The 23,499-nt window shown below is 43.2% G+C and overlaps 1 long non-coding RNA gene across 6 annotated transcripts in view; it reads left to right on the forward strand.

Annotated features, from left to right (window-relative positions):
- LOC143959312 (uncharacterized) overlaps window positions 1–17,748 on the forward strand; it is a 133,930-nt gene extending 116,182 nt beyond the window's left edge. For 4 of the 6 annotated variants that reach the window (XR_013270199.1, XR_013270201.1, XR_013270200.1 and 1 more), the window contains 2 exons: window positions 2,677–2,910; window positions 15,026–17,748. This is a non-coding gene — a long non-coding RNA (uncharacterized LOC143959312). The remainder of the gene's footprint in view (window positions 1–2,676; window positions 2,911–15,025) is intronic. The other 2 variants (XR_013270203.1, XR_013270202.1) reach the window with 1 other exon arrangement.
- The last annotated feature ends 5,751 nt before the right edge of the window (window positions 17,749–23,499 follow it).

A 23,499-nucleotide genomic window follows, 5' to 3' on the forward strand; every position in this document is an offset into this window, starting at 1 on the left:
GAATCTTGTGATTTACATACACTTTCCACATGGGCACATCTAAGTGACAAACATAGATCCTAAATAGCAATGGGCCTGGGTTCTGTCTTAACCAGGGGTGTCAAACTCAACCTCATCGTGGACCGCATCAAAAGTATGGTTGCCCTCAAAGGGTTGGTTGTATCTGGGGTGTGATACGTACAGAGCATATGGTTCAATATTACACTACGTACAGAGTTCAAGGTTCACAATTACACTGTACAATGTACAGAGTGCAGGGTTCAGAAGCAATTTAAGCACAGAGGGAAGAATTCCAGAATGGGTTACATAAAGAGTGCAGAGTTCAGTAGTGCGTTACATACAGAGTGCAGAGGTGAGGAGTGTGTTACGTATAGAATGCAGAGTTCCGGAGTGAGTTATGTACAGAATGCAGGGTTCAGTAGTAAGTTACGTACAGAGTGCAGAGTTCAGGAGTGTATTACATACAGAGTTCAGGGTGTGCTATGTACAGAGTGCAGTTCCAGGGGTGCCCTATGCCCCCTTCCCCAGCCCCATTCTAGTAACTCCCTATGCAGGTGATTCTAGTACAACCCTGTGTAGGTGTCTCTCTTCTACCCATGTATTTGGCTTTGATATACCTGTTCTGCTGCATTTGGAAGCTGCTAAATACAAAGCTGTCCCTTGTTAAAACAAGCAGGAACAGGAGCAGAGGGTGAAAGTTGGAAGTGGCAGAATGGAGTTCCATCACATTCCGGCTGCAAAACTGGTTGGGAGGACCACATGACAAAGCCTGGTGGGCCATATTTGGCCCGTGGCCTTGTGTTTGACAAATGTTGCCTAAACCCATGTTTGTCTGGACCTGGAAGGCAATTGTCAGTGCTGGGCCAATGAGCTTCGGGTTGGAGTTCCCCACCTTGCAGCTTCATATGCTGCAGTGAACTCGAGGCTGACAATTCTATATGTCCCACAACTTTGCATACACAATAGGGCAGGATTGCTCTTGATATCATCAATCTAATATGGCTACAAGGTCATATTAATCAATGTCATTGGCCTAATATGGCCATGTGACCATATTAGGTCAACAATATTGACCTAATATGGCCATATGGCCATATTAGGTCAATGATGACACAAGCATCTCAACCCCTTTGTGTACATCAAGCTGTGGGACATCCAGAAGTGAACATGAAGCTGTGGCGCATTTAGAAGTGATATCATCAGTGTGAGGCCACAAATTCATTGTAGTTACATACATATGGAGTTTGGAGGCATTGCACATCTAGGTGACACGAAGAACCTAAATAGGAATGGGCTTGGGTTCGGTCTAAACCCATGTTTGTCTGAGCCTGGAAGGCAACTGTCAGTATTGGGCCAATGAGCTTCAGGTGGAGGTTCCTCGCCATGCAGCTTCAAGTGCTGTGATGAAGCTGAGGCTGACACTTCTAGATGATCCACAGCATTATGTTCACTTCCAGATGCTCCACAGCTTCATGAATTCAAAGGGGCAGGATTGTTCTTGATATCATTAATCTAATATGGCTACAAGGTCATATTGAGCCAATGTCATTGACCTAATATGGCCATGTGGTTTCATAAAACTTTATATAAAACTTTAAAAAAGAGAAAATGACATTGGGCACCAGTCACTATAGTTTTTCTTTTTTATTGCACACTTGCTGAGGAGGTGAGGGTTAGCGTTCCTAGATACCGTAGCAGATCATTTACAGACTCTCCAGATCCAGATCCAGATCAATGTCTAGCTTTAGTGTCAGAACTTTTAAAATGACCAGGCAACACTGTAAGCACGTTCTCAAATTCCAGTGCCTCCTCCAAGTGAGTCACCAGGCCCTTCTGAGAGACCAGCCTTCTTCCTGGCTCTCTCCAGCAAGGGTCCTAGACCTGAGTCTCCTACTTGGCACAGCTTCCTCCAGACCAGGCTGGACAGCTTCAGGAACATGTTAACACACATTAGGCCCCAAACCAGGCTATTGGGCCTAACAGCACCAGCACCTACCTAGGCCTCAGCCCAGGGAAAGCAATAGAGAGCACATGGCCTTCAAGACTTCTCCAGAGCCTTACCCATCCTCTGGAACTCCCTGCCCCAGTCTGTCCGTTCAGCCCCTACCCTGTCTACCTTTAAGAGTTCCCTGAAAACTCATTTATTCAGGGAAGCCTACCCCACACCCACCTAATTGTCCCCGAGCCACCCCCCATCAAATCATTCTCTGCAGCTATTACCTTTTGTAACACCACCCCCTCCCTTTAGAATGTAAGCTCTATGAGCAGGGCCCTCCTGTACCTTTTGTATTGTACTTTAATTGTGTTGTCCCCCCCCATACGTTGTAAAGCGCTGCGTAAACTGTTGGTGCTATATAAATCGATAATAATAATAATAAATGGCCTGTCCCAGATATTTATATCCTCCCCCGCATGCACCAGTGGCCTAAACCTACTGGATTGGCTGAAGAAAATATAAATATTCATAACTTACTTTTGTTTATGAAATCTCATACTATGATCTGTGATACCAGTGATATCTGCTGGTGACAGTGAGAAATCACAAGCCAACTTATTATAAGCCAATAATAATGATAATCAAAAACAGTGATAACTGTATGTGAATATAATGTGCAATGGTTTCCTTCATTGTACATGTTTTTAATCCTTAATACCTTTATTTATATTGCATTCCAGGAAGCTGTCCACTGACCACAGGCTGGATGTGTGCACAACAAGTGAGTTCCTGATGCTCGTACCAATTGCAATAACGGAAACATCTTCTGAAGGTCGATTGCGGAGGGGCCCTGACATACTCCACTCACTTTCTACTTGACTTTAGCAAACGGACAGCAGCTACTGACATGAGCTACAGCAGTACTGATTGACACCCACTCATTAGCCACCTGTACAGAGCAGCCTAAAACCCTGGTAGGAGGTCTTATATATGCTAAAGGACTTGTGTATATGGGCTTTGTTTGCAAAGGATCTTCTTAGTTAACAGGAAAGCAAAAGAAACTTGAAACAACGCTTCATCAAACACAGGGCAGAAGAAAACCATCTCCAAATCAAAGCCACACATGAAGGATCTGTTCTGTTTTAAATGCCTGTTTATGCATTGACCTATAGACCCATAGACCCAGTCTGTCCGGACAGTGTGGTCACCTGCCTGTAAAAAGACAATGACTTTTCTAAGCCCTGTCTCCATAAAGAACTAAAGCCAGTCATACATGGATCAAAATTTCGATCCATGTATGGGTACCCTCTATGTACACAAGCCGATCTATTGACCAACTTGAGTATAACCAGTATGTCATTGTGTTCTGCCAGCAGGAAAGGCAGTAAATAATCATATAAATCATTTGAATCATAAAACATCCATACAAATGTATAAATAACATAAATAGTCCCAAATGGTGCAAATAGCACTGGATCAAAATGAAAAGTGAATGTTAATCGTAGTTAAAGGTATCAATACCACATGTGCTTCACCACCAATGGTATGATAAGACTCATACCAGAGCAAATTAACTCTCTATACAGAAAAGAGTCAAATGCATTTTGTATGTAAAGCTGGTCTCCTACTCAGGATATGGCAGGCTCAACAGTATCCCGCTGCGACCTCATGTGTGTGACTTCCATGAGCAGCACAGTGGAGTCACATGGAAGAAAAAGGCCAGGAAAGCCACATATGTAGCACCTTTAGTGTGTGCTAGGAGTTGAGTAGGCAAACCATATCCTGACTAGAGATGGACTGAACGCCCCCTGGTTCAGTTTGCACTAGAACTTTCGAACATCACAAAAGTTCGGAGCTGAGCAGTGAACCCCATTGAAGTCTATGAGACCCCAAATGTAAAAATCAAAAGTGTGTATTTTGAAGGCCTTATATGAAAATTATTGGGCATACAAAGGGAATGGGGGTCCAGGTACTGCTCTAGGGGACATGTATCAATTTAAAAAAAGATAATTTTTAAATGAGCAGTGATTTACTGATGCTTAAAGTGGAATAATAAAAATGAACAATTACTTTAAATATAGTGCCTGGGGGTCCCCTTAGTCTGCCAGTAAAGTTTTGCATCTGTACCATGTATAGAACCTGCTGCAGCAAAAATAACATTTATAAAATCGAAAAAAATTTATTTTTCCGACAAGCTTCCTTTATTTAATAAATAATGACTTGGGAAGCCAGTCTGTATGATGAGATTACAATTTAGTGTACTTGGAACAAGATTAGAGATTTTTTGGATAAATTCTGAATTTAGAAGTAACAGGTGCAGAAAAATTAGGCTTTGGGTGTTGGTGATGCCTTCACATCGTAACCCTATAGAGGTATTATTGATGAAAGCGTTGGCCTTGCTGTTGTAGCACTACCCCCTCAGGAGCCACTGGGGAAAGGGGAATCCTTACCCTGCATGGCCAGGCACACAGAATTTTCTACGGCACTCTTCAGTCAGGAAACAGTCCTTGCAGCGTTGTTCTTTTGTATTTTTATTAGGGGTATTAAACTTGGATGGGGTGACGGTTATTATGGGATGCCCCCTTGACTTTGGTAGAACTTTCCAGGGACAACTTCTTCTATACAGACTATTTACACACTCCTCTGCGTCCTGCAGCACAACACTTGTTTGAAGCACAACAACTCCCAGGACCAGTGCTGGCACACTGTTGGGTGATCTGCCAATAGGGCTCAGTCAGATTGTAGCAAATGCCCTTCACAGGCAGGGACCGCAGGCCCCTTGGTTGTGTAGCATAGTTCTAGTACCCAGCTATCGTTCTGTGGCTACTGATCTCAGTACCACCTCTTCAGGCACTGCCAGCCCACCTGGCTGCAGCTGCCTCTTTCTCTAGCCCCCCGGCTAGGCTTCCACAGTCCTCCCAGACTGACTCTGCATACATATAAAGAGAAGGGGTTACCACCACTCATGGTAGGTCTGCTGAAACAAAAAGGTTTTTCCTCTAGGAAATGAAGAGCCCCAGGTGCTGGCTAATGTATATAGCAAATCAAGGTGAGTAGAAAATTCTGGATAGCCGTACTCCAAATGAAACTTCTTGTGCCTTTATTAGAACATCATGATCACACTGTACATGTCACAGCAAAGTAATACAGAACCAAAAACATCTTACACCTTTCACACTAAACGTAGTGCTTACTCATACATTTAGTGTGAAACGCGTCAGCTGTTTTTGGTTCTATATTACTTTGCTGTGACATGTGCAGTGTGATCCTGATGTTCTAATTAAGGCACAAGAAGTTTCATTTGGAGTGCGGCTGTCCAGAATTTTCTACTCACCTTGATTGACTCTGCATACATCTCAGACTGCTCTCACCCAGTCCTCTCAGGCTGCCTCTCAGTCCTCACTGACTGTAACACTCACCAGCCCACCTGATTGTCTTCCTTGGAAATCTCCCAGAATTGCTCACTGGCTCCTGCTGTCCTCACACGTGCTCTCATGCCACTGGACAGGATTCCTCCTTGGGATGTCAGAGGATCCCTCCTACACGAGCTCCCAGGTCTAAGGACACCCCCCCAGACTAGGGGGTTACCCTCAAGGGTCCACTGACTGCCTCCTAGCACTCTATCTCCAACTTCCACCCAAACTCTCCTGCCCAAATGGGCTCACCCTGTGTATTTGAGGGGGCCTGCCCCCTGCCAACCCATCTGTTGGGGATTGGTCAGGACCCCTATGAATACTCCAGGAAGCTCCTCCTAACCTCCTTCCCATTCTTCTGGAAGTTTCCAGCAAGTTCCAGAAGTAGACGGAGGTAGCAGAGATACTGCCCACTGAGTCATACCAGCCCTCTCTGGATCACTGCCCTGACCCAGATTAAAACACAGGCTTGGCTGCCAGCCAAGCCAAAACATTTTACCTACACTAACAAAAATCTAACGCTACCTACTCTAGCACACTAGAGGGTGCTACACTGTCAAAAATTTAAATTATATTCCCTGGTCAGACAGGTGTGGAAAAATTGGGCTTTGGGTGTTGGGCTTTTGGTGTTAACGCTATATAGGTACTCTTGATGAAAGCAAGAATTGGCCTTGCTGTCAAAAATGTAAATTATATGCACCTGTCAAACAGGTGCAGATAAATTGGTCCTTGGATGTTAATTATGCCCACAAAAATAAACGCTAGGCAGTGTAGACAGTGTTGCACAGATTCCAGATCCAGAAAACACTTAATCTGCGACATCGGCATCAGGGGCTTGATAGCTACTGCTAATCCAGGGATGATTCATTTTGATAAATGTCAGTTGGTCAACAGAGTCTGTGGACAGACACAATCTTTTATCTGTCACAAAACCTGTGGAAGCACTGAATGCCCATTCAGAAAGAAAGCTGGGTGCAGGGCAGCCCAGCAGCTCAATTGCATACTGGGCAAGTTCTGGTCAGTGGTCTATTCTCATGACCCAGTAACCCAGTGGATCGTGAACTGGAAAGCTTTCCATGTCTGTTTTTGTTCCTAGGTAATCTCCCACCATATGATGCAGGCACTGCCAATGGGGTATGGAAGCTGACTACCCGGGGTGCTGAGAACTAAACATTTTTTTAAATTCATCACTGACGCCGTCCCTTCTCCACCACTCCTCTCTTAACCAACAGAAGCCTCAAAACTAGCTTTTCCATGGGACTGTACCTACCAGAGTCTGGAAAGACATTACATAAACTTTAAAGTGTTAAGATATTTCATCCTCTGCTCCCTCTATGGAGACAGGATGAGTTCTGAGACTTTCCCGTTGTAACGGTGGTCAAGGAGGGTTGCCAACCAATAGTAATGCCACAAATTCTTAGGTCCGCAAGTTTGTTGAGGCATGTGAGGCACAGGCCTTGTGGTCACTGAGGATTCCAGTATCTAGAAATGCCTCCTTTCAGCCCCGTACTACTCCCAAGGGTTCTGTGGATGGAAAAACCATTTCTTAAGATGTGACGTATGTCTTCTTCTGCTTCAATGCCTCCAAAACAGCCAGAATTCTGCTCCTCCTTTATCTTCTCTTGTGTGTTCTGTGGCGTCATAAGAATGGTGTTTTCATAAAGCGGGCCTTGAGAGGAAAGGAAGTCCTCCTTTTCCTCCTACTGCTCTGCCTTGAGTGCCCTGTCCGTAATGCCATGCAGATTGTGTTCCAGCAGGAACAGAACAGGGATTGTGTCACCGATGTATGCATTATCACGGCTCCCCATCCTTGTTGCCTCCTAAAATGGTGACAGTACAGTGCATGCATCCTTAATCAGCAGCCATTGGTGTGTGGACAAAAAAGCCGAGCTGCTCTGAGCCAGTCTTTGTGCCATACTCACATGTACTCGTTGACGGCCCTCTGCTGCATGTGCAGCCACTGCAGAATTGCCAAAGTGGAGTTCCACCTGGTAGGGATATCACAAATTGGGCGGTTTATGGGCAGGTGGAATTCCCGTTGAATTTCAGCCAACCGAGCACTGGGTGTGTATGACCCCCTGAAATGGCTACAGACTCTTCTGGCCTGCTTTAGCAGATATTCCAACCCCTGGTACCTATTTAAGAAACGCTGCACCACCAAATTGCTGGATGGATTAGCTAGCCAGTCCACCACCTCCTCTGCATGGATGGACCACGTCCAGCTTTGCCTGTGGACACATATGCTGCTGGCCCCCCCACAGTGCCATGGGATGTTTTCCTCTCTTTGGTGACCTCCCAGACATGATAGGATGGGGGTCTTATTACCGAAATATAATAGAGACAGTGAAATGTGTGCTTGGATGCACTTTAATCAATGGAAAGTGGTGTTTGGTGCACTTTTAACTGAGGACTCTCTAAGGGCGGCACAGTTGTGTAGGGGTTATCACTCTCACCAAGCAGTAAGAAGGGTTGCTGGTTCGTATCCCAACCATGACACTACCTGCCTGGAGTTTGCATGTTCTCCCTGTGCCTGTGTGGGTTTCCTCCCACAATCCAAAGACATGCAGGTAGGTTAATTGGCTTCTGTCCAAAATTGGCCCTAGTATATAAATGGGGACCTTGGATTGTGGGCTCCTTGAGGGTAGGGACCAATGTCAGTGTGCAATGTACAGGGATAGGGACAATTGTAGACACTCACTCAGGTTGAACTGGATGGACTGGTGTCTTTATTCAACCTTACTAACTATGAAACTATGAAACTCTACACTGACACACTACAATATACTGCAGTAAAACTACACTGACACACTTCAATATACTACAGTAAAACAAAGGTAGAGGGTCTAAGGCAACTATGGTACATTAACAACTTACATACACAATTGTATAAAAATAAATAAATTTATTAAGACAAAGACATGATTAAAAAAGGTCCTAAAAAGAGGGAGTTCGCTGTGTATGTATTACATTTTAGTTTTTTGGGTTCTACCTCTTTAAACCACACTGCCATGCTTTTTAATGTTTCCATCTGCGGAGCGGTGTAAAATATTTTGGCTTTTTATTAGAGAGTTTAATGTTTTTCCTTTCACGGACTGGCACTGTACCCGCCGTTCTGAAGCCTCAGCCTGCCGTATGTTTGCCAGTGCTTAACAAAGGCGTTATATCTCCTGTCATATTTACCCGCGTGTTAGTTTCAAGTGTGCGGATTTGTTGACTTAGATGTCAGTATCCACTTAAACCATTCAATTCTTCTTTTTAAATAGTGCATAGAAAGCAGACTATAACTTGCCTGTAGAAGATCAAGGTCAACAACCATCCATATAAAAAAAATGAACAAATGGAAGGCTTGCACGTCTTTACAAGATTTATACCTCCTAGATTATTTTAACAGTTCACTGACTGTGGATTTGGTTAAAGAAAAAAAAAAAAAAAAAGGTTTCATCCAGAAAAACTGGAGATAGGCTTTCAGCTCTCTTCTTTCTTTATTATATATTGCTGTGTGCTTACACCTAGTAATACAAGCCGAACCCCCCCCCCCCCAGAATAGGGGATAATGAAACACATTACCCACTTGCCGACCGCCTAACGCCGATCTACGTCATCAGAATGGCACGGGCAGGCATAAGCACGTAGATGTACGTGTTTTGCCTCCCGCGGGTCGGGGGCCCGATCGGGCCCCCGCCCGGTGCCTGCGGCGGTCGGTTTTCGTTCGGGAGCGATCCCGGACGAGGGGACGGCCATTCATTCATGGCCACCCCCTCGCGATCGCTCCCGACGAATGGAAATCCCCGGTGACATCACTTCCTCTCCTGTAATGTAAACACAGGAGAGGAAGTGATGTATTCTCTCCTCCGTGTCGGTATTTTTCGTTCCGACACGGAGGAGAGCGGATCAGTGAGTTGCACCAACACATCCCACACACAGTAGAACATGCCAGGCACACTCACACCCCCCCTTTACCCCCCGATCACCCCCCCAATTACCCCTGCCCCCCAGTCACAGTGACACCAATGTCATTTTTTTTTTTTTTTTTTTTTTTTTGCATTGGTGTCATTTGTGACTGTAATAACTGTTAGGGCAGTTAGGGTTAGCCCCCTTTAGTTCTAATGTACCCCCCTAACCCCCCCAATAAAGGTTTAACCCCGTGATCACCCCCCGTCGCCAGTGTCACTAAGGCTGGGTTCACATTGCAGCGGTTTATGAGAACGAATGTGATTCGCACCGCACTGCAGTGCAAATCACATCCGATCTCTGTGCGATTCGAGTTCAGCCATTCGCCGCACCCGCCGCACCCGCCACACCCGCCGCACCCGCCGCAAATTCGCACGGGACCCTTTTTTTGGCCCGCAGCAGAATCGGATCGCATGGGTGTTCACACCATGCGATCCGAGTTTGCAGATCGCACTGCGATATGCGAACTGATCTGGGGGTGTCAGTAACATTTCACTGACACTCCCAGCAGTTCGCATAGGGCAGTGTGAACTGCCGCCGGGAGGCATGCGATGCGGGAACCCGCCGCGGATTCGCGGCGTTTCCGCATCGCTCCAGTGTGAACCCAGCCTAATAAGCGATCATTTTTCTGATCGCCGTATTAGTGTCACAGGTGACGCTAGTTAGGCAGGTAGGTATTTAGGTTCGCCGCAGCTTTTTATAGCGCTAGGGACCCCCATATACTACCGCATAAAGCCCCCTGATTGCCCCCTAGTTAACCCTTTCACCAGTGATCACCATATAACTGTTACAGGTGACGCTGGTTGGTTAGTTATTTTTTTATAGTTTCAGGGCACCCGCCATTTATTACCTAATAAAGGTTTAACCCCCTGATCACCCGGCAGGTGTCATTTGTGACTAATAACTGTTAGGGCAGTTAGGGTTAGCCCCCTTTAGTTCTAAGGTACCCCCCTAACCCCCCCAATAAAGGTTTAACCCCGTGATCACCCCCCGTCGCCAGTGTCACTAAGGCTGGGTTCACATTGCAGCGGTTTATGAGAACGGATGTGATTCGCACCGCACTGCAGTGCAAATCACATCCGATCTCTGTGCGATTCGAGTTCAGCTATACAGATAGTATGGCTGAATTCGTGTCGCACCCGCCGCACCCGCCGCAAACTCGCACGGGACCCTTTTTTTGGTCCGCAGCAGAATCGGATCGCATGGGTGTTCACACCATGCGATCCAAGTTTGCAGATCGCACTGCGATATGCGAACTGATCTGGGGGTGTCATTAACATTTCACTGACACTCCCAGCAGTTCGCATAGGGCAGTGTGAACTGCCGCCGGGAGGCATGCGATGCGGGAACCCGCCGCGCATTCGTGGCGTTCCCGCATCGCTCCAGTGTGAACCCAGCCTAATAAGCGATCGTTTTTCTGATCGCTGTATTAGTGTCACAGGTGACGCTAGTTAGGCAGGTAGGTATTTAGGTTCGCCGCAGCTTTTTATAGCGCCAGGGACCCCCATATACTACCGCATAAAGCCCCCTGATTGCCCCCTAGTTAACCCTTTCACCAGTGATCACCATATAACTGTTACAGGTGACGCTGGTTGGTTAGTTATTTTTTTATAGTTTCAGGGCACCCGCCATTTATTACCTAGTCTCACTAGTGTACCCCTAAATTTAGGGGTGTCTACTTTCTAAAATGGGGTCATTTGGGGGGGGGGGTTTGTGCCATCTTGGCATTTTATGGCCTTCAAAACTGTAACGCCCTTAGAAAGCCTGAAGGCGGTGCTTGGTTTTTGGGGCCCGTACGCGGCTAGGCTCCCAAAAAGTCCCACATATGTGGTATCCCCGTACTCAGGAGAAGCAGCAGAATTTATTTTGGGGTGTCATTTCACATATGCCCATGGCATGCGTGAGCAATATATCATTTAGTGACAACTTTGTGAAAAAAAAAAAAAGTTTGTAATTTTCCCGCAACTTGTGGCAAAATATAAAATATTCCATGGACTCAACATGCCTCTCAGCAAATAGCTTGGGGTGTCTACTTTCTAAAATGGGGTCATTTGTGGGGGTTTTGTGCCATCTTGGCATTTTATGGCCTTCAAAACTGTAATAGGTAGTGAGAAGTGAACTCAAAAAATTACGCCCTTAGAAAGCCTGAAGGCGGTGCTTGGTTTTCGGGGCCCCGTACGCGGCTAGGCTCCCAAAAAGTCCCACATATGTGGTATCCCCGTACTCAGGAGAAGCAGCAGAATTTATTTTGGGGTGTCATTTCACATATGCCCATGGCATGCATGAGCAATATATCATTTAGTGACAACTTTGTGAAAAAAAAAAAAAAAAAAAAAAAGTTTGTAATTTTCCCGCAACTTGTGGCAAAATATAAAATATTCCATGGACTCAACATGCCTCTCAGCAAATAGCTTGGGGTGTCTACTTTCTAAAATGGGGTCATTTGTGGGGGTTTTGTGCCATCTTGGCATTTTATGGCCTTCAAAACTGTAATAGGTAGTGAGGCGTGAAATCAAAAATTTACGCCCTTAGAAAGCCTGAAGGCGGTGCTTGGTTTTCGGGGCCCTGTACGCGGCTAGGCTCCCAAAAAGTCCCACATATGTGGTATCCCCGTACTCAGGAGAAGCAGCAGAATTTATTTTGGGGTGTCATTTCACATACGCCCATAGCATGTGTGAGCAATATATCATTTAGTGACAACTTTGTGTAAAAAAAAAAAAAAAATTTTTTTTTTGTCATTATTCAATCGCTTGAGGCAAAAAAATAAAATATTCAATGGGCTCAACATGCCTCTTATCAATTTCCTTAGGGGGTCTACTTTCCAAAATGGGGTCATTTGGGGGGGTTTTGTACTGCCCTGTCATTTTAGCACCTCAAGAAATGAGATAGGCAGTCGTAAACTAAAAGCTGCGTAAATTCCAGAAAACGTACCTTAGTTTGTAGATGTGACAACTTTTGCGCAAACCAATAAATATACAATTATTGACTTTTTTTTTACCAAAGACATGTGGCTGAATACATTTTGTCCTAAATGTATGACTAAAATTGAGTTTATTGGATTTTTCTAATAACAAAAAGTAGAAAATATCATTTTTTTTCAAAATTTGCGGTCTTTTTACGTTTATATCGCAAAAAATAAAAATCGCAGAGGCAATCAAATACCATCAAAAGAAAGCTCTATTTGTGGGAAGAAAAGGACGCAAATTTTGTTTGGGTACAACATTGCATGACCGCGCAATTACCAGTTAAAGCAGCGCAGTGCCAAAGTGTAAAAAGACCTCTGGTCATTTACCAGCAAAATGGTCCGGTCTGAAAGTGGTTACTGCGTTATAAACACGTAGGTTAGGGTTCTCTTATTCGAGGCAGGTTTTGATTTTTCATCTGAAACCTTTGCATGTTCAGTGTTTTAAATTAAAATATCTCCGTCAAGGTCACCAGAGGCATATGGTCCTGTTCAATAACGTTAAACAAAACATTAGTTTTTACAACCTTTTGTAATTCGTTATTATATACAACGTGCATCTATGGAGGGTCGTCATGATCTTTTCATTGCCGTCCTTAAAAGTGTAACCCAAAAGCTAAAATGTAATACTTTGCAGCTTGGCAATCTTTAAAGCGGAGCTCCAGGCTCCCCCCCCAAAAATTAAAAGTCAGCAGCTACAAATACTGTAGCTGCTGACTTTTAATATAAGGACACTTACCTGTCCAGGGATCCAGCGATGTCCTCATCTGAGCCGATTCTTCAATGGGCTTCCGGTGCAGGTGACGGCATCGTAAGTAAGGGAAACAAGAAGTGACAGACACTTTTCTACTGCGCTTTGTGAATGGCCCCATAGTCTTCAGCGACCTGTGATGTGTTCCAGAAAGCTAAGAGGGAAGGAGGGAGCGCAAACTTCCAGCGCATCTGACCAGAAGTGTAAGGGGGTACCTGTCAAAACCAAGTACCCGCTCCCCCCCCAAAAAAGTGCCAAATGTGGCAGTGAAGGGGAGGAATGCAAACAAGTAGAACATCCACTTTTGGATAAAGTTCCACTTTAAATGTGGTTCTTGTATTTTTTTTGTTATTTAAAGCGGAGGTCCACCCTAAAATGGACCTCCGCTCATCGGAATCCCCCCCCCCTCCGGCGCCACAATTGGCACCTTTCAGGGGGGAGGGGGGTGCAGTTACCTGGATAATCCAGGTAACTGCACCCACTTCCGGGATAGCTGTCTGCGGAAAGGGGCGTAGATTACGCCCCTTTCCGCAACTGCCCACCCCTTTGCGCAAGTGCCTCGCTGCCTGCTGGGAAACACACAGTTCCCAGAGGCAGCGGGGACCGTCCGGATTGCGCCGCGCGGCTCGCGCATGCGCAGTAGGGAACCGGGAAATGAAGCCGAAAGGCTCCATTTCCTGATTCCCATACCCAAGATGGCGGCGGCAGGACCCGACAGACGACCTAGCGATCGGCTTCGGGTGCCGACATCGCGGGCGCGCTGGACAGGTAAGTGTCACTATTTTAAAAGTCAGCAGCTGCAGTATTTGTAGCTGCTGGCTTTAAAAAAAAAAAAAAAAACGCGGAGTCCCGGTGGACTCCCGCTTTAAGCCTTTAATTCCTGTATTTTGTTGCAATGAAACCCTCTGTTTTTAATGTGACTTGTTAGCCCCTGTACACACGGTCGGAGATTTCCACAACCAAATCCGTCGGATTTTGCCCGTCGGATTTTGTCCGTCGGATCTTGTCCGAAACTGTTGCATACACACGGTCGGACAAAGTTGGCAAAAAAATCCGATCTTTCAGAACGTGATGACGTAATTTCATTACGATGGGACTACATTCAGGCTACTAGCCAATAGCTTTGATGTAGGAATTTGATCTGAGCATGCGTGGCACTTGGTCCGATCAAAATTCTCTACACATGATCGGAGTATGTCCGATCGGCCCAGTTGGTCGGAAAATATTTCCAACATGTTGGAAAATTGGGTCCGACGGATACTCCGATGGAATCAGTCCGATGCATACCACACACAGTCGGATTATCCGATGACACGGTCCGATAGGACACATTCCGACGGATTCTCCGACCGTGTGTACAAGGGCTTAGACAGCGTTAATTTGGTTTGTTTGCAGGTCGGCTAGTAAGTGTGCTCTGAAATTTTTGTTTGTTTGTAGTTGGTTATGGTTTCTGTCTAAATTGGCCTTAGTATGTGTATGTATCATGTCCCTGATGATGTCATCAATGACGAAGCACGTAAGGTGGAGTTATGGCATGTGACATCCTCATGCACTGAGACGCAGCAACCATCAGGTTGGTCTGAAGCCAGCCATTTATAAGCCCTTCTGGTACCCTCATTTTAAAGTTATTTATTGTTTGCACTCTCTACCCCCCCTCCTTTTTTTTTTCCTCTTCCTTTTTTTTTCTCTCTTTTGAGGGGACTATTGGATGGAGAGGGTGTGTGTCTTTCAAATGTAGGGAGGAGGAAGATTGGAAAAGGTATCCATGTTTTTAATAGGCAATTGTATGTAAATTGTGTTGTATAAAGTAATTACAGGAATACTAACGTTGATTTTTTGTTTGTTTTGTTTTGGCTTGTTTTCTTTTTCAAAATGTAATAAAAAAGAGTTTAACAGGAAACCTTTTATTGAAAAGTGGGTTTTTATACATAGAAATGTGAGTGCAATATAAATAAATCTTTTTTTTCTTCTGGATTTACTAAATTATGAGATGTTTCTTTCTTTCTCTATAGGGAGTATTGATGTGCATCGGATTAGGATTAAGCATTAAATTGAATACTAATGGGAAAAGATGTGAGATGGTCCATTCCTGGAGTTGATTCTTGATTACGCTTTTTGACCAAAATCTGCGTGGTAAAAGGCTATCCATGTGGATTGAGGGTGAAGGTCTCTTTGTCACATCTCTGTGAGCACCATCAACTACTGGTCTCTACTTAAGGACTTTATGGACTTTTCTGACCAACTCTGATTGTTTTGCACTTTTCTCAGTTTATTTCTTATTGTGGTGTTTGTACCTTGTCAGACTGTGTCTGCTTTTTAATTATCAGTGCACTATTTTTTATATATATTTTTTTATTATTATAATTATTATTATTATTATTATACAGGATTAATATAGTGCCAACAGTTTGCATGACGCTTTACAACTTTAGGGTAAACAGTACAGTTACAAACAATTCAATTCAGGATGAATCAGAGGGCCCTTGCTCATTAGAGCTTACAATCATTTTAGCTCATATTGTTGCCTACAATATTGTGTCAGCTGCTTATTGCTATTTCGAGCCTTAGCGCAGATACTATTTGTGATTTTTATATACAGTTGTGCTCATAAGTTTACATACCCTGGCAGAATTTATGATTTCTTGGCCATTTTTCAGAAAATATGAATAACATGAAAACTTTTCTTTCACTCATGCTTAGTGTTTGGCTGAAGCCATTTATTATTAATCAACTGTGTTTACTCTTCTTAAATCATAATGGCAACAGAAACTAGCCAAATGACCCTGATCAAAAGTTTACATACCCTGATGATTTTGGCCTGATAACATGCACATAAGTTCACACAAAGGGATTTGAATGACTATTAAAGGTAACCATCCTCACCTGTGATCTGTTTGCTTGTAATTAGTGTGTGTACACAAGGGTCGGTTCACACTGAGGCAGTACGACTTGCAGCGTGAATGCCTCAGGCGACCTGCATCCGACTTCAGCGGCGGCTTGCAAAATGACTTCTGTATAGAAGTCAATTCAAGTCGCCTGAAGTCACCCCAAAAGTAGTACAGGAACCTTTTTCTAAGTCGGAGCGACTTATGTCGCTCCTATTAGAACGGTTTCATTGTACAGAAAGGAGCGCGACTTGTAAGGTGGCTAAGTCGCCGGTGTGAACTGAGTCTAAAAGGTCAATGAATTTCTGGGCTTCTGACAGACCCTTGCTCTTTCATCCAGTGCTGCACTGACATTTCTAGATTCTGAGTCATGAGGAAAGCAAAAGAATTGTCAAAAGATCTGCGGAAAACGGTAGTTGAACTGTATAAAACAGGAAAGGGATATAAAAAGATATCCAAGTAATTGAGAATGCCAATCAGCAGTGTTCGTAACTCTCCTCATGGAGTGAAAAATGAGGGGTTCTTTTGAAACCAAACCATGGTCAGGTAGACCAACTAAACTTTCCGCCACAGCTGCCAGGAAAATTGTTTGGGATGCAAAGAAAAACCCACAAATAACTTCAGGTGAAATACAGGACTCTCTGAAAACATGTGGTGTGGCTGTTTCAAGATGCACAATAAGGAGGCACTTGAAGAAAGATGGGCTGCATGTTCGAGTCGCCAGAAGAAAGCCATTACTACGCAAATGCCACAAAGTATCCCACTTACAATCCGCCAAATAGCAAAGAGACAAGCCTCAAACATTCTGGCACAGTCATTTTGAGTGATAAGACCAAAATTGAGCTTTTTGGCCACAACCATAAATGCTAAATTTGGAGAGGAGTCAATAAGGCCTATGATGAAAGGTCCACCATTCCTACTGTGAAACACGGAGGTGGATCGCTGATGTTTTGGGGATGTGTGAGCTACAAAGGCACAGGAAATTTGGTCAAAATTGATGGCAAGATGAATTCAGTATGTTATCAAAAAATACTGGAGGAACATTTGCATTCATCAGCCAGGAAGCTGAGCATGGGACATACCTGGACATTCCAACATGACAATGATCCAAAACAAAGGCCAAGTCGACCTGTCATTGGCTACAGCAGAATAAAGTGAAGGTTCTGGAGTGGACATCTCAATCTCCTGACCTCAATATGATTGAGCCACTCTGGGGAGATCTCAAACGTACAGTTCATGCAAGACAGCCCAAGAATTTACAGGAATTGGAGGCTTTATGGCAAGAGGAATGAGCAGCTTTTCCATCTGAGAAAATAAAGAGCCTCATCCACAAATACCACAAAATACTTCAAGCTGTCATTGATGTTAAAGGGGGAAATACACAGTATGGGGTATGTAAACTTTTGATCTGGGTCATTTAATTAGTTCCTGGTTTCATTATGATTTAAAAAGAGTAAACACAGATGATTGATAATAAATGGCTTCAACAAAACACTAACCATGAGTAAAAGAAAAGTTTTTATGTTATCATTCATATTCTCTGAAAAATGGCCAAGAAATCATAAATTCTGCCAGGGTATGTAAACTTATGAGCACAACTGTATGTGTATGTATGCATATGTGATAGGGACTTTAGACTGTAAGCCCCTTGAGTGCAAAGACAGACATGAATGTACAATATGTAAAGTTATGCATAAATTGCTGGCACTATATACCATAAATACTTGTAATACCTTGCATGCCCTTGAATTAAAAAAAAATGATCTCTACACTTGTAAGACAGTGGAGCTGTATACGGTATGTACACATTCACTGGTTTTCAGTTAAATAAATGAAAAAACTCAGAGACACATGCTTCTGCAGTAAGTAAATCAATTAACACAGCATGTATATAAAAAATGTAGGCGTACCAATAACAAACAGCAAGCAATGTATGTATTCTTAGAAAAGAAATGCCTTGGTATTAAATTGCTCATAAGATATAGACACAACTTGTAAAATTGTAAGTTTCGACTTGTTCTACTTGCTATGCCGGTGTATCCACAATGGGCTAAAATGTATATATATATGACATGGTAATTATAAAAACAAAAAAAAAACCTATTTAGTACATCCAGGCAAAACATGCACATTTCCTCATGTTTTGTCTCTTTAAAATCGTGGCACGCACTGTATATATAAATACCTTTTCATCCAGCCAGAGATCTAATAAGCCCTTAATAGGGAAGAGTTGGGTTCGGCAGCTCAGTGCGGCAAAACCTATGAGAATTTGTCACATCAAAGCATCCCCACTGGTCCAATGTGCTGTGGCCAAGACATGCACATTCATGGTGGGGATGCTTATAACATCATTGACTTATTATTAGTTATTATTATTAGTTGAATGTCATTGACCTATATGGCCATATTTGGTCAATCCAAGTACCTAATACAACTATATAAATGTAATTGACTTAATTGACTTCATACGGCCATCTTAGGCCAATGACATCATGATAATCCCAGCCCCTTTGTGTATGTGCGACTATGGGGTGGGAAATGCCCTGGTTGCAGCTGATTGGGCTGCCCGACCTTGTCTGATAGGAGAGGAGGCTAGGGGTGAGCTTGGGTTCGTCTTGGGTTCAGTCCGATTCCATGTTAGACTGCACCTGGAAGGAAACTGTCAGGATTCTTCACCCTGCAGCTGAACATACACAAAAGGGAGAGTTGCTTGGTGCATCATTAACCTAATATGGCCACATTGCCTCATGTAATTGACCAAATTAACTTAATATAGCCATGTGGCCATAATAGGTCGGAATGTCATGAGCATTCCCATCCCTAAGTGTATATGCAACTCTGGGGTGGGGAATCCCACGCCTGCAACTATTGGCCCAGCACAAACAGATCTGCCACTGATCCCCAGAGTCCTAGGATCCTTAGGAGTTTTCTGTCTATTAATGGGTCCCCTCACCTCCCCAGTCCATGGTGTGCAGGCAGAGAGGAGATGATGTGCTGTGACCACTAGCAACCAATCAGTAAGCAGTAATGATGTGCAGTAACCTCTAGCAACCAATCAGTGGGCAGTATTAATGTACAGTAATCTCTAGCAACCAATCAACAAGCAGAAATCATGTACTGTAACCTCTAGCAACTAATCAGTGAGTGGTAATGATGATACACTGTAACCTCTGGCAACCAATTGCAATCGCTGCCTGATCTGATTCAGTAAACAGATTTTGAGTCTAGCTGCTATTTATTGTATGTCTCAGAGCAGGTGGAGAGCAAAATTGTTTGGAGAGGGGGCCCAAGAAATTTTTTGTCCATGGTCCAATCGATATTAAAGATGGCCCTGTCTAGAGGAGATCTGATATTTCTCTGCTGAAGTTCTGTACAATTTTATCTCCCCCTCCAGTCAGTGAAACGAGAAGCAGCAGACTGATTAATGCTTATCGAATTCTTCTGTGAAGGAGGAGCCTTGGGTATCCTCTTGGGAGGTACCACACAAGGATTCTTAGCTTGTAGCAGTTTTATAATAACAGTTCAAAATTGTAACTCTTGCAATGGTATGGCACACTGGTAAACACAATATTTGCAATACAGCCCACTTAGTATGAGATGTGGTAATGTTACCGAATAACGACTTCTGCTGGAGGGATGATGGTATTTCCTATCAGCATGCTGCACTGGCCCACTGAAAAGGAATCCATGGAAGGTTTTTCGGTACTGGACATAATCCCTTACTCTGTCCCCAGTTGCCAGGAAGCTTTCCCTAAGCACTGTCCCTAACCAGCAAGCTCCTCTCCCTAACCTACCACTCATCTTAAGCTTGCACATATTTTCAAAGAATCCTCCATTAGGATGGCCACTTACCATCAAATTTAGACATCTACCGTCCCAGGGGAGACTAATGGAGGATTTAAATTGGAAGTCCATTCAAATCCTAACTATACTTAAACCAGCTCCCACCCCCATTCTTAGCCTAGTCTAACTACCCTGTAAGGGAAAAATTTCTGTTCTTAAGTATGAGGGCACTTCAGTCCAATCACATGATCGGGCCCCAGCACCAGCTTCAGTGTAGAGAAGGAACAGCCAACAACGGATGCCGTATAGTAAGTCTATGGGTGACGTCAATTCTGAAGCTGGCCACTGGAGAGATCATGTGACCGGAGAGGTAAGTATAGACATCTTTCCTTTCACAGGGTACTTATAATAAGCTTAGAATGGGAAAACAAACAAAATACTCCTATCAGCGCTACAGGTTGAAGGACCCTCAATGATAAAAATCTCAATGGTGACTCCTTTTCTCTCTTGTAGAACCAAATATGAAAGAATCACCATAGGGAGTCTACACAACACTTCAGCCTTGCTACTCACTTTAGATGGGGGGAACCAAACTGAAACAAAAGCAAAAATGCACCGGCCTAGTGCATTTTCAGAAGATCTTTAATCTTTTAATAAGAATAGAACTAATTTCAAAGTACTCACAAAAGTACAGGATAAAGTGCATGTATCACTATCCACTCCAATCCCAACACTATATTTTCATCCATCCACAGAAGCATAGTTTACGTGTTTCAAGAGCCTTGATGAAGAAGTTACGGCCCTTGAAATGCGTAAGAAATTTATGCATTAAGATAAAAAGCCTTCTGTGTGCAGAAGCCCCTCTCAGCCCCTCTAACACTTACCTGAGGTCCCCTTTTGTCCAGGGTTGTCCACGAGTGTCATAGCTGGCTGAGATTCTCCTTCTTGATTGGCTGAGACACAGAAGCAGGGCCATTGGCTCCCGCTGTTGTCAATCAAAGTTAGCTCGCCAATCAGGGGAGAGAAAGGGCGAGGCCGGTTTGGGGCCCTGTGTCTGCTTGCTGTGGGGGTATTGTACAGGAAGGAGGGGCCAGGAGCACAGAAGAGGGACCTGAGAAGAGAAGGATCCAGGCTGCTCTGTGCAAATCCACTGCAACAGGGCAGGTAAGTATGTTTTTTATTTTTATAGGGAAAAAAAGAGACTTTACAATCACTTTAAAGACTTACCTTCCACTGTAGCATCGGCACAGTGCCACCTACAGGAAGGAAGAATAACCTGCACCTGTCTACATGTGCTGCCTCTTCTCCCATCAGTTCTACAGTACAATGACTACAAGGGGCCTATACAAAGTCAAATACTTATACTACTTCAATGTACAAATGGCGAATTAATGAATATAGAGCTGCATTAATTTGTGTCTTCTCCGTCTGCTTGGAGTTTAACTCTAATGACAGTTCTTCCAATAACTAATAAATATTCTAAATTCATACTATGAATAAACATGTTGAAGCTGTGAGTCAGTCGTAAACAGCGCTGTCATAGGGCGATCAGTTTGATGCTAATATGCTAATGGGGGGAAAATTGAATTCCTAGGTGTGAAAATCTCCAGGTTGTCAGGATTTCCTTCACTTACCTTCCCACACATGGCTAATGCCTGGCTTGATGGAAAGACATCCTCTCTCACTTTTTATTTTGTCATCTAATTGAATGGGATCGCTAGGTTTACACATGCAGTCATATAAATTACAGCAGCAATCATGTTTTATTTATGGGCCATTGTCAACAAACATGAGATACGTTCTGAAGAATTAAACATCCTTACTTGGCGCCATGAAGTAAATTGCTTTCTTAGTATGTAAACTATACAGCCAAAACATATTCTATTAAAAAAAGCCTCATAGCTCATTTCTTCTCGCCCGTGCTGACAGTGTGCTCAGCAGATCATTGAGGGAAAGTCCTGGCCTTTCTCCACTTTTGCCAGATATCAGGAATAATTCAAAACAATGAGAATATTTTGAAGTCGTGCAGTTTAAACAATTGCTCGCTTTGATCTTGGCCACAGCATTCTACAACTGGGATCCATATTATTTTACATGGACTCTGTATCTATCGTTCCTCCTCCTGGTTTACTGTATGCCGAGGCTGGCGGCTCATAAACTTTCTTTAATGGATTGTAGTTTCAGAAAGAAGATATGTGAGCGAGAATTAACATTTGTTGTAAGATAAGTGTGTGCTGGAAACAAACGTTGCGAACTAGACACGTGCACACTGAAATATTTAATTTCGGAATTTCGTTTTCGTCCGAAAAATTTATTTATTTAGTTACTCCCGAAATTTGTTTTTATTTATTTTGTTTCGTTAAAAAATGCATTCGCCCGAAAAAAACTAAATAATTAAGGTTGAATCTGTCATTGAAGGCTTATGGTGTCTGTCGAATGTTCGAAGAAGATTCGACGGAGCAGCTAAACTGTACGATGCCGCAATTGTACATTTCCAGTCGAATGTTCCACCTACAAGCTATAGTGGAATTATAATGTTGTATGACACTAGTAATAATTATATTTATTAATTATTATTACTAGTCAGCCAACATTAGAATTCTTCTATAGCCTATGGGCGGAGCATTTGACCATAAATGTCCGCTTGCGGCGCCTGCTTCGTCGAATCTTCATGTCGAATCTTTTCTCTCTATGTCAAATAATCTTGGACTAATAGAGTTAGGTTAGGCACATTCGACCTTTTTTGCTATTGTCTCTATAATGTTGAATCTTTTCTCTTTATGTAGAATAATCTTGGACTAATAGAGCTAAGGTTAGGCACATTCGACCACAGGTTCCATGGACACAGATCGCTATTGTCAGCGTCATGTCGAATCTCCTATCTATATCGAACTGTTGCAACGAAAACCAAAATAAAGCATTTGTTTATGTCGGATCTTTTGGTTTTTCGGATTCTGCACGTTCGTTATCGTTTGTTAAAACGATAAAGAAAATACCCGAAATTCGGATGAAAATGCATTCGGACGAAAACCAATGCACATGTCTATTGTGAACGGAACAAGAGCAAGGCGCTCAGTTACTGTATAGAACATGTATGGAGGGAACACCATCATCAGGGAAATGGAGCATCGGGCCTCAGATTACATGGCATGGGTGGAAGTAGGGGTCATTAAAGCTGGTCACACACATGGGGATGTGATCATGTGAAAATGAGTGATCAAACTTCCAGAGATTTGATTGCTAGACATGCAAGTCTATTTACATTATATTTGTTTTTTATTTTAATTTTACATAAAAATAAAAATGTATATTACAGGATTACAGTGGGAGGAAGAATGGGAGAGCATCTTTAAAATGTATGGGAAACCAGCCAATCCCTAAAGAGATGTGCCCAGAAGGAGGATGGAAAGCCCATACATAAAGAAAAAGGAATAAAACGTGTTCTCAGGACTGAACAAAGAAAAAAAAAGAATTTTTTTTTTTTTTATTAAAGGATGAACTTAGAGGGAACTGTTGTTGCATACATACATGAAAAAAAAAGAAATAAAAACCAGACTGAGCTCAACCTCAATAAGAAAAAAAATTTGCAATGTATCCCTAGATAAATATATATTATATACAGTAGGGGGACCTGGAAAAGTAGTCTGACACATGTAACAGTAAAGAAAAAAGTAAAAAACAAAAACAAAATTACTTTATTAAACACTAATATTATAGAAAGTACAAAATCCATTATCCAGCTAATAAAATCAAATCATAATTGGCCAGTTATTGAAAACACAACCATGGCAGCTGCAAGAAAATTGTATAAGCATCCC

This window comes from Lithobates pipiens, unplaced genomic scaffold (assembly GCF_037356315.1).
Source record: "Lithobates pipiens isolate NorthernLeopardFrog02 unplaced genomic scaffold, aLitPip1_a1.2 Scaffold_7, whole genome shotgun sequence".
Classification (NCBI taxonomy): Eukaryota; Metazoa; Chordata; class Amphibia; order Anura; family Ranidae; genus Lithobates; species Lithobates pipiens.